This window comes from Bactrocera neohumeralis, chromosome 4, assembly GCF_024586455.1.
Source record: "Bactrocera neohumeralis isolate Rockhampton chromosome 4, APGP_CSIRO_Bneo_wtdbg2-racon-allhic-juicebox.fasta_v2, whole genome shotgun sequence".
Lineage (NCBI taxonomy): Eukaryota > Metazoa > Arthropoda > Insecta > Diptera > Tephritidae > Bactrocera > Bactrocera neohumeralis.
This window is the reverse complement of record NC_065921.1, coordinates 2,079,836-2,093,971: the sequence shown is the minus strand read 5'-3', so window position 1 is coordinate 2,093,971 and position 14,136 is coordinate 2,079,836. Positions and strand designations below refer to the sequence as shown.

Genomic DNA, 14,136 nt, shown 5'->3' with positions numbered 1-14,136 from the left:
CTTTTGAGGAGGCGTCGAAAATATAAGCGGGAGCGTTGCTTCAATTGGAGATCTCGCCTCGTTAATGATTAGATTCTACGGTTTAACGAGGAATTGTACTGGAATAATCAATCGTTGGAAGTTTTTCGATAAATGAACTCTTTCGACTGTTAAATTCAAGAATAGTAGAAACTAAAAACAATTAAAATTGAGCCGATTCAACATTAATTATCAACGATTTCTTTTATATTCTTTTCAATGTAAGACAGTCAACTCAATATTTTTCTATCGGTGCTGTGTTCAGTGAACAGTTGTTCCACACTTCCATCGTCTTTTTAACCAGCAAAGCAATTCTGATACAAAAACTCTGACTGATGAATCCTTAAGAAAAATGTCTCAAAAATATCAAACAATCCCTCCTATCATTGGATTATTTTTAACACTTCCACTGTGTGATTAATAATTATAAAAATTTTTGTTTCCCCTCACACAGTGTGTTAGTTGTATACACATACATATACGAAGGTATTTGCATAAATATTGACAAGATTCGGTTAAATCGGCCAACTCCGCTATGCAGATTTCCTGCTCAGAAACTAATTTGACACACAAACTTACTTTATCTTGTCTCCCTTTACGCAGCCAGTTTATGTAGGCTTAGTGCAGATTTCGATCCGGCGAAACATAATGAGCTATCAACATGCACGGAGCCTTACGTCTGACAATTGTGTCAAATTGTCGGCGCATATTGGCTGCGGCATCGAAATTGTCACCGAAAGCGTTCAGCGCTCAGCGCTCAGCGCTGCAGCCGAGAGTGTGTCGACGCGTGGGTGCAGCGCGCACTGTTGCATTTTGATTGCCTACTTTGATAGTGCAAAAAGACGAAAATGCGACGCAGCGTTGATTGGCAACACACTGTCTGCGAGCGCAACACAACCGCTTCTTCTGCTACCCACCGCACTGCACCGAGCCACACTCTCTCCCTCTGCCAATAGTTTCGTTCGTTTATTGCAGCGCTTTGCCTTTAGCTGAGGTTTTCTTAATTTTCTCTTGATTTTCTTGAAGCCACAACGGGCGTGGGATGTTAATTGCCGGTTTTGTGATTCCGCTTTTGGCGCAAGCCGCTGTCTGTCACTGGGTGTGGCGGCGAAGCAATTTTCTTGTCGGATGTCTGTTCTGCTAAATTTGCAACGATTTGACTTGGCGATGAGTTGGATGATGACAATTCTGCGGCGTGTGAGGGCTCGCCGAAGAAAATCCGTCACTCAGCTGATTTGATGAAATGTGGGGAACTGTTTGCGAGCCAAAGCGCGATACAACAGGCAAAGCAAAGACACAAAGTGCCACATTCATGTTACTTCCTTCTTTTTAATATTAGCGAAGAGCTTTTTTCATGCAATCCAAGTATGATGTGGTAAAAATTTTGGATAAGGTTTTCGGATTACAAATTGATAGACAACTTTTTGAGATACTCAATTCTACGCCCTGCTGTTCTATCCTGCGTTTAAGCGTTATTTTTAGCGAAAGTTTAAAAAAATGCAACTTGAAGCTTTGTCAGTTATATGCAAATCACAGCATGAGCTGCAAATTGCCCCTAAATTATAATTTAAATTAATTCCATTTACTGCAGTATCCCTTCATTCAACGCCAGTCGTAATTCCAGAACCGATTCGATGAAGAAGCAAGACAAACGCAACGATCTTGTCTGATTTGTATGCATATATATTTGTGTGTGTGTGCGCGCGCGAAAAGTCTTTGCTCAACGCCACAGCTTCCCACAGAATTAATAACTAATGAGAGCTAATATCAATTTAGTGCAACTAAATGCCTGCTTCCTCAATTACTCGCCAGAACACGTTTGCAAAGGCAGAGACGCTGCCTCATAACTACCGCAACGTCATGCTGCTCGTGTTCACAGCTGTGCGGCATCCAAAGTGGCAGCCGATAGCGTGTTTTCCTTTAATTATTTTTCACTTACTAAAAATAGTCCAGAGACAAGTTGAACTTGCCACATTATTCCGCGATTATGCATGTGCATGTGTAATGTGCTTTCACGGCGTTTAGTAACAATATTATTAAGTTGCAATCTTAAACACGGAGCTGCACTTATTTTACACAGAGAAGCTAATTAAAACGAAGACAACCAGTTTGCAACACGCCTAGCTGTCAATGATTTCTAATTTCTGCGGTGCTTAGGTTTCAACAGAGGTGCACAGGCCCCCAATTTATGGTCCTTTGGTGTTGTTGATTTCATGTTAACCAGATAAAATGCACAGTTCTACGTGTGTGTAAGAGTCTCCAACTTTTGTTGCACTGAGTGTAACCTAAGTTTAATTTACATACAGAACTATATAAAATGCATAAATTAATATTTACAAGAATGCGATTTTGTAATAAACTCTGACGATGGCGCCTATGAAATCAAAGCATCCAAATTTTGGGAAAAAAATTGATGTATTGGTAGCTGAAGCTACTGAATTGCAAATTACATGCCTTACAGTACAATGAGCAACAAGCAACAAGCCTTCTCGGACACTTATAATTAGATTTCGCCTTCAATATTTCCCTGCTCACTTTTCAGGGTCAACTTGGTGCAGCCAAATAAGCGGAGTATTTGCAAACACCGCTAAAATGTGTAATTTCGTTTTAATTTGCGCCTCTTTCTTGCTTTGCAAACGATTTTCGCACGCTCAGAAAATAGCGCTCACGTTCGACTTCTTCGTTGGTCTTTGCGCCGGCGCATTATTCAGTCATTCGGTACTGGACTTTATTGCTCTTGCTGTTTTTGGTTAATCAAATAAAATTCACACTATTTTACGGTCGACAAACTAAACTGCCGAGCACGCAGTGAACTGGCACGCAGCCGCTTTTCTTACGGACCTGTCGACGCGCAATGAACTTGCCGAAATTGGCAATATACAATAGACCAAGTGCGGTTTTATGGCCGCAAGTGTAGCACAGGCCCTCAAAGAAGCACAAACTCGTGCGCGAGTGACGCCAGCAGCTAACGGCGCTTGCGTACACACCTCGAGCAGCGCTTGCAAATGCGCGTCATTGCAAGCGAAACCAAATCGAAGCTGTAAAAGATTTGAAACATTTTGGCAAAAATTAAATGTATGTTAAATGCGAAAATGAGGTTGGTCTCAATCACTCTGCTGGTGCCATGCGCCGAACCACCGCCGCCCCATACAAAAGCCAATGTCAAAATCAAGGTAACGTCACTCAGCCTTTGTTCGTCTAAACTATTATAACTTCGGAACAATTTAATTTAATAAAAGATGGCGGTGCATCGTTAACAATCTTTCGTTATTTTTACGCCAAGTCTTTCTTTGTCTCAGCCGAACTGTCAAATAGTTCAGCGTTAAGTCGCTCTTTAGTGGACTCTGCTTCTTTAGTGTCAAATTTTGGTGCAAAGTTAGGCAAAATTTGCAGAATCATCGAATTAAATGAGCTCCAAGAAAATATCCGCAAATCGCAAGTGCATGCAAAATTCGAATTTTATTAAAGCTTTAATTAAAATAGATTTTATAGCCTTGAAAATGCAATAGATTCATTAAGAAGAACTCATTGTCTTTAAGTATCTTATATTAAAAGAAACGAATAGCCAGGTTAAAGAAATGAGAAATTGAATACTAAGTAAGTTAGTGCTCTCTGCTTTATGCACTGAGCTGAGAATATTGAAAGCTTTACCTAAAATAAATTTGGTAATAATAAAATATGTTCTTAAAAACTTTAAGCTTTCTTATCTTGACGTGACGACCCCAACAATCACAATTATTCTCGCAGATTTTCACAACAATGACACTTGTTTGACAAAGGATGGACTGAGTTTGACATATTATACAAACTACATTAACCCAAGCAAAGTTTCCTTGCTAACTCCTCAATATTTATTGAGTAGTCGAAATAGTAGTTTCATATTTCTTATCAAACTTCAACTTATTGTTTTTTTATATTTTTAATGAACTTCGAACCCCGTATGAACCATTTTGTTCGACCACTTTTTGCCATTTTTCCGCTGGAGAAATTCCTTGAGTGTAAAACTTTTCTGGTTTCTCGGCGAAAAACTGCGACAAGTAATTTTCACAGGCTTCTATTGAAGCCAACTCTCCATTAAGGGAGTTTAGCATTGACCGAAACAAATGGTTGACCGATGATGCAAGGTCGGAGCTATACGGTGAACGCATCAAAACATCCCAGCCAAGCTCTCCCAGTTTTTGCCGCGTCATCAAAAGTGTATGTGGACTAGCGTTGTGCTAATGGAAGACGAAGCCCTTTCTGTTGATCAGTTCTGGCCGTTTTTTCGATTGCTTGCTTCAATCTCATTAGTTGTTGACAGTAAAGTTTAGAATCAATCGTTCGACCCGGCTGAAGCAACTCATAGTGGATGATTCCTTTCGAATCCCATCAAACACTCAGCATAATCTTTCGAGGCATCAATGCTGGCTTTGCGACCATTCGTTGAGCTTAACCACGCTTGAACCATGATCTTTTTCATATTATTTTCGTATTTGATCCACTTTTCATCCAATGTTACAATTCGCTTCAGAAATGGTTCGAATTCATTTCGTTTCAGCAAAGAATCGCAGATGTTAATTCGGTCCATTTAATTCATGTGGAACCCAAACATTGAGCTTCTTTTAGTAGCCAGCCTTTTTTAAATGGTTCAAAACTGTTTGATGATAAATGCTAAGTACCTTGGCTTTGATGTCATGGCTGCTTATGTGACGGTCCTGGTCATTCATTTCCATAATTGCATCGACTTCTTCAACGATTGGTTGACCAGAGCGAGGTGCATTTTTCACAACGAAATTTCCAGAACTGAAGCGAGCAAACCATTTTTGTGCGATCTGATACAGCATCGCCTCCGTAAACTTCACAAACTTTATTGGTGACTTGCGTAGCATTCTTTCCTTTTGTACACAAAAATTTCAAAAAATAGCGAATTTCTTCATTCGTTTTCACTCATTTTTGAACAGCTGTAACTTAATTTTTTTTTTGGTTAAATGAAGCCTAAAATCTCACCTTTTCAACACTTTATGCTATGACACAATTTGATTGGTAGCACTGGAGATATACCACTGCAACGACATCTATTGACAAAATACGAAAATACTTTTTCGACTACCCAATATAAACTACATAGACCCAAGCAAAGCTGCCTCACTAACTCCTCAGTACATATTTACATTTCGATTTGGTATACTCAACCAACAACACAGCGGCAGCAGCAGCTTCCTTAATGATGCACACTTCACCGTTGCAAAGGTTTAAGTACGAAATATTATTGGCCAATAAAACGGACTGAAGATAAGCAGACCTTTTAAAAATCTCCACAGCTTTTGTTACCGAATTTGGAGAAGACATTATGAGTTATCTCATTTTGCCGAATTTCGTATGTTGCAAGCGCATTTCGTAATGCAAACATTATGCGAATGAGGTTAATGGATTAAGAAACGATTAAAATTAAGCAAGAACTCGTATATTTGAGAAATAAAGATAATTGCACACTAAAAATGATTTCATTCTTCTCTTTGCAGGTTCGTATGTACCACAGACAGGAGGGCACTGCGACCACACACCAACAGTGCCAAGTTGTTGCAACGATACGTGCGACAGTGCCGTTCAGCCGCAAGTGAAAAGTAACTCTTAATAAGTACACAAATTACTGATTACTTTCTCTATGCTCTATACAAACACATATCAAACACATGTGTGTGTGTGCGTGGATGTAATTGCGCATAATACTTTTAAACGAAAGTGCACAGCCGCAAATAAGCTGGAATCGTCACATTTCATATTTCTTCAAATTAATTCGATCATAAAAACTAACTGAACCGAATGACAAAAATGTACTATATACATATTTGTGTGTATGTGTGTGTGTGTGTGAAAGTAATAAAATAAATGATGGGCTGAGAAGCGAGACCGAAGAGACCAGTCTGCTACCGTTTGGGTTCGAGGCATACCAGCAGCCGAGCACATTGCGGAGCTGACGCTTTTCACTGCCGTGATTTCTATTTCATTCTTCCCACTTCATTCGCTTAGGCAAGCCGCGCCAACCTTTCCCACATCTCTTCGTCATTATCACATTTTATACACAAAACTGCGGTTTTATTCTTCCAGCGAATCTTGTAATCTTACGCCCCCCGCCCACTCCCCTCTTTGTCTTAGTCAGCGCTTCTTCGCTCTCGTTCCACGTCTGCCGTGTAAAACAAACGAAACATCGCGCAAATTAACAATTAAAATGGAAAAATAAAAACGTTTAGCAGCGTTAACCCACTTCCGTGTCCGCACGCTTGCGCAGTTGCTACGGCGCGGCTCGGTTGTAATTACATATCTCCGCCATCTCACGTCGCTCGTTGCGTACTTTGCATGTTGTTGCTGTTTGCTGGCCGTTTACACACTTTTCTCAGTCAAACTGCAGTCTCTTTAAGTTTTAATAAATCAAATTATGGTCTTCAAATCTTGTTATTGTCACAGAGCCAGAGTCTTTTCTCACGATCGTCTTTTTTAACTGCGTTCATACATACATATATACTTATGAATTCTTTTAATAAATTTTTTTGCTATTTTATGAATATTTGTGAGAGCAAATATGCTCAAGTAACTCGAGTCGACTAAGGTTAAGATAGCTACTTTGATTCCGAGTGGAAATATCCGTTTTTAGATCAGTATTGTGTAATGCTTATTGTTCCGTATTTTGACCCGTGAAAGGAAGCGGTTTTGTGAATATAAACTGGTTATTCGGATTTCACTTGCAGCACTTACATCGAATTTTCTAGAGAAATTTACAAAGTTGAAAATTTTCGTATTGTGTCGCCCTTTTATTTAGTTTTCCACCGCTTTATTAGAATAGGTGGCTGCAGCCTTCTGATTGTTCAATATACATTCTTTTTGGTCTTAAACTACATTCTTACCCAACTGAAGCTAAAACATTTACCTATCTTCCTGGCATTCTGTAGATGCTATCTCTTAATGAGCTGCAGCGGCTTGGCGGTCAAGAACATTCAAGCCAAATTTTAGTAAACTTGTTATGGGTCATATCCCAGAGAGGACGTTCTGCTTTGACCGGAACATATGGTAGTCAGATGGAAAGAGGTCTTGGCTATATAGGGGGGGGCACAAAACTTCACAGCCGCTGTTTTCCAAATAGTTTTTAACCGATCTGCAACAGAAGGTCGAGCATTGTAATGATGAAAAATTATTGCCTCATGTCTAGTCGCAAATACGGGGTTTTTTATTGCTTCAAGCTGTTGTAGCGTTCCTCATTTATGATTGATTTGATAATACAGAGCTTTCTGATCCCAAATAGTACGTTTTCAAGCACAAATTTCGACACATTTGAGTAGAAGACATACCTAAAATAAGACTTAAAAGGACAGTAGCTTTCCCATGTAAGTTTGGATTATTGAAGTAAGTTACGCTCTCTGTTGATGGCACGAATATATGGTAGTATTGAATAATATATAGACCAAGAGTTCCACTACTTCGTATATGTTTTCATCAAGGAATGACGTCGACGCTTTCATAGTGCAGACCTCTCCATTAAGAATATTTCTAGTTAAATAAGTGTGAGCACACAAGTAATCCACCGACTCCCTTTCGGGCCTGCTGTACACTCGCAATTCTATGGGACACTGTTGTGCCATGAATTCGATGCGATAATGCCACCGACCATTTTACAACACCCTATTACAATATAAATCTTCAATGACACAAAGGCAGAAGACGTTTAATATTCTCGCCACAATGATAACGAACTTGTTGCACAACGGCAAATACAACCAATAAAGGCGAAATATATGGCAACCTTTAAAAAGTGCATTTGTACCAAGAGGCCAAGAGCCGAAAAGGGCAGCTAAGCAATCAACACAGCATTGTTGCATGAGCTTACAGTTTTATGCAGCGCGCTGTTGTTATTGCTTTTACAAAATTTCATTTCATTGCACGTGTTTTTGTTGTTGTTGCGCTTGAATTATGACCAGCGGTAAGCAACTTTCATTTTTAAGATCGACAGCGCGCACAGGCGATGCCTCCGCTATGCGCCTTGCCCCAAGCCACTCCTGTTGCATTGTGTGCGAGTCGCTATCAGGAACCATTGTGTTTGACGTTTATGTTGCTGTAAATATTTCGCTTTTATGCATTTTTTATTTGTGCAGCGCCATTGCCGCACCGTGGCCACAAATGAATTGGCCTTGAACTTGACATCGAAAGGGCAGGCGCACCAACACAGCCACCAACAACCAGCAACCACCAGCCACCAGCGAGGCGAAAGCCAGACCAAAGCCACACGCCACAAAGCTCGCCAGCCAGCAAGGTCACGCTTGACGGCGCAAATGACAGCGGCGACGGCAGCGGCAATTGCGGCGACAGCATCCACAAAAAGTTGCAAACATTAATGACGGCAATAACTGAAAATAAAGGCAACAAAAACACCGAAAGACTGAAACACTGAGACACAGGAAAAGGAAAGCCACTCGGACGCTAATCAACTTCATAAGTGAACTTGCAGCGCCGCGCAGTGAAAGCAACAACGCGCAACACAGTTACAGCTATTGCAATCAATACAGCAACAACGAAAACAACAAAGTACCGACAGCAGTCAACAGTCAGCAGTGCGCGCGGCTATCAAGCCGAAAGCAAACAAAAGTATCGCATAAACGAGTTCAGCAAACAATGATGCAACAACTTTGATTTGACTTTAATGTTGCAAGCGTGCAACCAGTGCCACAATGCGCCAGCACAACAAACAAAAGAAGTCAAAAGGAATACTTATAGCGTAATTTAATAAAACGTTCAAGCGATTAGATACAGATATGCACACACACAAACACAAACAAACAAGCAAAGAGAATGCAACACAAGACGGTTCTTGCTGCAAGCATTGGCGCTGCCTGAGCGCCTATTAGATGCAGTGGCGTTGTGGCATGCAGCAAGCAGCAAGCAGTGAAGGAGCCAACAAGTGCCGCACACAGCCGTTGCCGGTTGTAGAAGCAGACGCGGCAGCCGGCAGCGCAGTTCGGCTAACAAGCGTCCGAGTGAAATCATGTGCCAGCATAGCCGGCAACCAACAACAGCCGCAGCGCACACTCCCTTTGACAGCTGCAACTTCTTGCCACTTAGCCAAACGGTAAAGCGTGTTGTTGTTGTTGTCGTGGTTTTCATGCGATTTCGTTCAACTTTTCATTATATTATTTAATGTGAGCGTTTTCTACTTTCGTTACATTTGCTTGCACATTCTGCGACCCTCGCAACGCCATAACCAATCGCCGAAGTTATTGCTCTCAATTTCTGTTATTAGATTGGCTTTTGGCCAACATTCGCTTTATTGCAGCGGCGCAGCGTTCACCAGCCAAGCACTCGCTGTCAAGCCAGAAAGAATGAAGGCGCAATCGCTGGCCAAAATACAGGCAGAGCAAAAGCGAAAAACGAAAATCGCAGAAAGCAAGCAGCAAAGTACTCTCGAAAAATCAAAAGTGGAAAAGTTTATATTATCTAATTTAAAAATAAAAGTTGAGGCCAGCAACTACGTCCGAAAGTGCAGTGATAGAAAATCGTCGCACAAAAATGTAAAGGTTGCAATTCGGCATTTGCTCGATGGCCAGTTGCAAGCGAAGCGAATTGTAAATGATTGAATTGGCAACTCAATTGCCTCTCTATAGCCTTAATGGCTGCTGCTTGGCTCTGGTCGCTGACGTTGAAGCCTTCGCAGCTTTCTTTCAATTTTCGATTATATTGAGTTCAAATTTGAGTCCTAACTGTATTTACTAAATTTATCGATGACTTCTCGTCTCTTGTGTAGAATTTGTAGCATCAATTTTACTTCAGCGGCCAAAACTTGATCTTCACCTTTTGTTTTAAATAAAACATTATTTTTATTACCCGATTTTTTAATTAAAAAAAATTCTGTATAAAATAGTAAGTAATACCTTAAAAGTGGTTATGAAAGCGCTATAAGGGTTCATACTGACTATATAATTATGATTGTAAACTAAAAGACAAGATCCAATACGGGAAAGATTTTTAAAGTTTCATCTAAATTAAGAGATCTGCTTTAAAATTATGATATTTTTATTCCCTCTCTTTAGCTTCGGAACAAATAAGTTGTTTTGTTCATGAAAATTTTGCAGACAACTATTACACATTTGGTGAAGACATAAGAAACTATACATATAAAAGTTTTCCGGTTTCTTGGCGAAAAAATGCGACAAGTAATTTTCACACGTTTCTCTTGAAGCAAACTTTACTCCATTGAGAGAGTTCTGCATTGACCGAAACAAATAGTAGTCCGTTGGTGCAAAGTCAGGGCTATATGGTGGATGCATCAAAACTTCCCAGCCAAGCTCTCCCAGTTTTTCCTTAGTCATCAAATGTGTGTGTAATCTAACGTTGTCCTGATGGAAGACGAAGCCGTTTCTGTTGATCATTTCTGGCCGTTTTTTTCGATTGCTTACTTCAATTTCTCATCAGGTGCTGACAGTAAAATGTAGAGTCAATCATTCGACCAGGCTGGAGCAGCTCATAGTGGATGATTCCTTTCCAATTACACCAAACACTCAGCTTAACTTTTCGAGGCGTCAATCCTGTTTTTGCGAAAATTTGTTGAGCTTCATTACGCTTGGACCATGATGTTTTTCGCACATTATTGTTGTCTCCTGTAACCATTCGCTTCGGAAATGGATCAGTTTAATTTCGTTTCAGCAAAGAATCGCTGATGTTAATTCGGTCCATTTAATTTTTCGCAGACAATTCATGTGGTACCCAAACTTTGAGCTTCATTTTGTAGCCAGCCTTTTCTAAACGGATCAAAACCGTGGCTTATGTTATTCTATTAATATTTCATCATAATTAGTATTTTTATATATTTTTTCAAAATTTGTTTTTTGTTTTACTGAAAATATGCATCTTCTAAGATATCACATTTAATATTCCATCAAATGATTTCCAAATTATTCACTTGTTATCCCCGTAAATATTCCAATCTCTTCGCAGACCAATATTTCTCAATTTATGTAAGTGAGTATATCACAGTCTCGTTCGCCAGTCCATTGTGATTATCTCTCGTTACTCACACAACAGCTGCCAAACCGATGGTTGCAGTAAACACCAGCGAACTAATTGAATTTTCATTGAACAATGTCGATTGGTCGGCTGTCAGAAGACTTTGGCCGATTGCCAGGCGCACACACATACTACGGCGCTGTGTTGGCTGAAAGATTTCAACGCTGCTCGCCATTTCATAAGGCTTTTCTTAATCGTTTTTTTCTCGACAGCTTTTTTCGTTGTGTGACTTTAATGGCGTTCACGCGATAGCGAAAGTGTTGTTATTATTTCGAACACAGACGCAGCTCATGTTCGGTTGGACGTGCAGCGTCACATAACGGTACTTACTATTGTGTGTAATTCACTTAAAATGTGAACAATTTCTGTTACAAAAATGTAATATTTTTGTGGAGTAATGTTTTACTCAAGAAAAAAAACATTTTCTCAACAAATATTTCTTGATCGAATTTCGGGGTTGGGCCGATTGGACCTTATCAAACACATCAATCATTTTTGCCATCACTTTAATTAGGGTAATGTGTTAAAGGAGAAGGGATTAACAAAAGCACTGAAGTTGCATAACAAAATACGAAGAAAATGAATCATAGAGGAGTTTGGGTGGGACATTTTGGTTTAACGGTGAGAATGTGGGCGAAAAGATTTAAAATTTTTAGAAACTATTTCTATTGCTATGATGGGAAATTTCGAAATTTTTAGATATTGAAAGAGAGAGTAACGAATATCTTCATGTACTGATTACCGCCGGAATCCGGTAGCTGCAGTTGCGATATCCGAGTAAAATAAAAATGTTTTTTTAATATGAAAAATTTCTCGGATGAAAATTCACTATGCCTTAACTAAGCCAGCATTTAATGAGCTCCCATTCTTACAATGTTATTTGCAAAAACTGGGCACAGACATACATATATGGCGCCATATAATTGCAGTTTCGTTTGCAGCCAGCCTAAATGTATTTACCCTAAAAACATAGTGCTTAGCATGCTTCTTACTATTTACCATACAATTACAATTAAATCTTCATTGGGACTAAGACTTTAGAGCCAATTGGCGAGTCAACAAAGCTTATGCCAAAAGCCGATCCCTAAACGCTCATATATGGATATATAATCAAATAGCCTACTGTGCCACAGACAATGCGCGCTGCAGACGAGCTCACTCTCGCCAGCCTTCAGCAGTGGCGACTGGCATTGAAAGTGGCCGGCCAAGCGACCTTCAAGCGAAATGGTAAAGTTGCTGCTGTTTTTACTACATTTTCCTCACGCTCCACAAACGAACGACGGCCGAACAATGCCACCCGGCGGGCAAGTGAGTCCATTTGCCACAGACACAAAAACGCATTTTAATAGCTACTGCAGCACGCCACACCGGCGCGCTATTCACTTATTGCCGGCCAGTGATATTTGTGCGGCCACAATTGCATTGCAGCTGCAGCAATTGTTGCTGCCGCGTCAGCAGCAATTATTCGATACAATTACTGCAGACAATAAGAACAGCCAATCCGCCGATGATTCTAGCCAAATGTTAGTCAAATGCTGCCCGTGGTTGTGGCATCTCCCGGCTCTGGGCTACTCGGCCCATTACACGCCTTAATAGCTGCCGCCGCCGCTGCTGCCGCCACTGTGGTTACGGCGGTCGCCGGCGGCACAAATAGTTTCACTTGTCAGGCTACCCCGTGCTCGGCCCGACTCGACTGCCCGCGGCCACGGACTGCAGCCATTGTTGGCGTTGTTGTAGTCTCGGCCGCGCTGCTCGTCGGTTTCCGCTCATTTGCATTCACCTCAGCTGCGGGCAATTGTTTTCAGTTTCTGTGCAACTGCCGACTTTTGCGACTGCCTTCTTACGTTTAAGTTGCAGACACAGACACAGATTCCGATTCAGATTTGGATTTAGATTTCGCTTTCAATGATTTTCGTTTTCATTTGCCGTCGCTGTACGGCCTCGGCTGGCAATCTGCGCTTTTCCATCTATTGTCTACTGTTGGCCGATCGCGCTGCCGTATTTATGTGTCCTTTGTTTTGCTTCGCTTTTATCTTTGTTTGTTGTCCAAGTTGACAGGATGCATTGGCGCGCTCCGTGCATATCGTCTCCTCCTATTGCACCTCGCAATTGCAATTTTTACAATTGTGCCCCGCGGCTGTGGTAGCAGCAAAAGTGGCAGCAGCAGCGTGCTTTTTACTCATTGCTGCACTTTCGTTCGTTTGTTTTGTGGAAATGATTGCATGCGCTTGCTTATCACTGGCAGGTTCGTTGCTTAAGTCTTTTGTTTGCGCACCGTATATTGGCGTTTGCATGCTGCGTGATTGGTTTTTATTATTATTGTTCTTCGGTAATTTGATATGAGAAGTTGCAACTAGCCATTAGTACATCGGTTTCAATATGATTTTGCTTGCTGGCCGGTGGTCAACTGATTATTTTCCTGTTTTATCGTGCTCTCCGCAATGGAATTACGTATTCCGAGATAAGTCCGAGATATTTTGGCGCAGTGTGCGCTTAGAATTTGGAATTCTTATGTAATTCACTTTCTATTTAAAGCCAATAAGACAGAACGACTTTCCATGACTTTTGCTTTTTTGTGTTTCGAAATAAATTATATACTGGGCAGTCGAAAAAGTCTTTTCGCATTTATATTTTCAGCATCAGCTTAGGCCGTTTGTTGCCAAAGAGTGGATGGAGCATTAAAAAATTAGAGAAAATACTGAATTTTATTTTAGTTTTTATATATGAAATGAATAAACTTACAGTGTTCCTATGTAAGACTTGTAAATCAACTCATCGGACCACACTAAAATAAATAAAAAATTTTTGCGCACAAATAATCGGCTAACTAGAGGAGCGTAAATTTGCAAACATCTCCTTTTAAAAATTATAGTCTGTCACTTCGGTCCATATAACTCCTTTTACAATACCAACTCTTGCACCAGGCATATGCAGAAGAACCCCAAATTAACTTCAACAAAGCATTGGATGTGCCTCAAATGGGTGCAGCTGTCTACTTGCACGCCGCAACTGACAGTATTTCGCCATTACAAGCAGCCTTTTTGAGCGCACATGAAACCAGCGGAAAAAATCACCAAATACGAAAATCATAAA

At 40.5% G+C, this 14,136-nt stretch overlaps 1 protein-coding gene across 7 annotated transcripts in view; it reads left to right on the top strand.

The window, feature by feature from the left end:
- Positions 1-14,136, top strand: part of LOC126756348 (uncharacterized) — a 174,860-nt gene that overhangs the window by 130,070 nt on the left and 30,654 nt on the right. For 2 of the 7 annotated variants that reach the window (XM_050469348.1, XM_050469343.1), the window contains one exon: positions 5,520-5,621. The exons of the other annotated variants lie outside the window; for them this stretch is intronic. The gene's annotated coding sequence lies outside the window, so the exon portion shown is untranslated. The remainder of the gene's footprint in view (positions 1-5,519; positions 5,622-14,136) is intronic. 7 annotated transcript variants of the gene reach the window in all.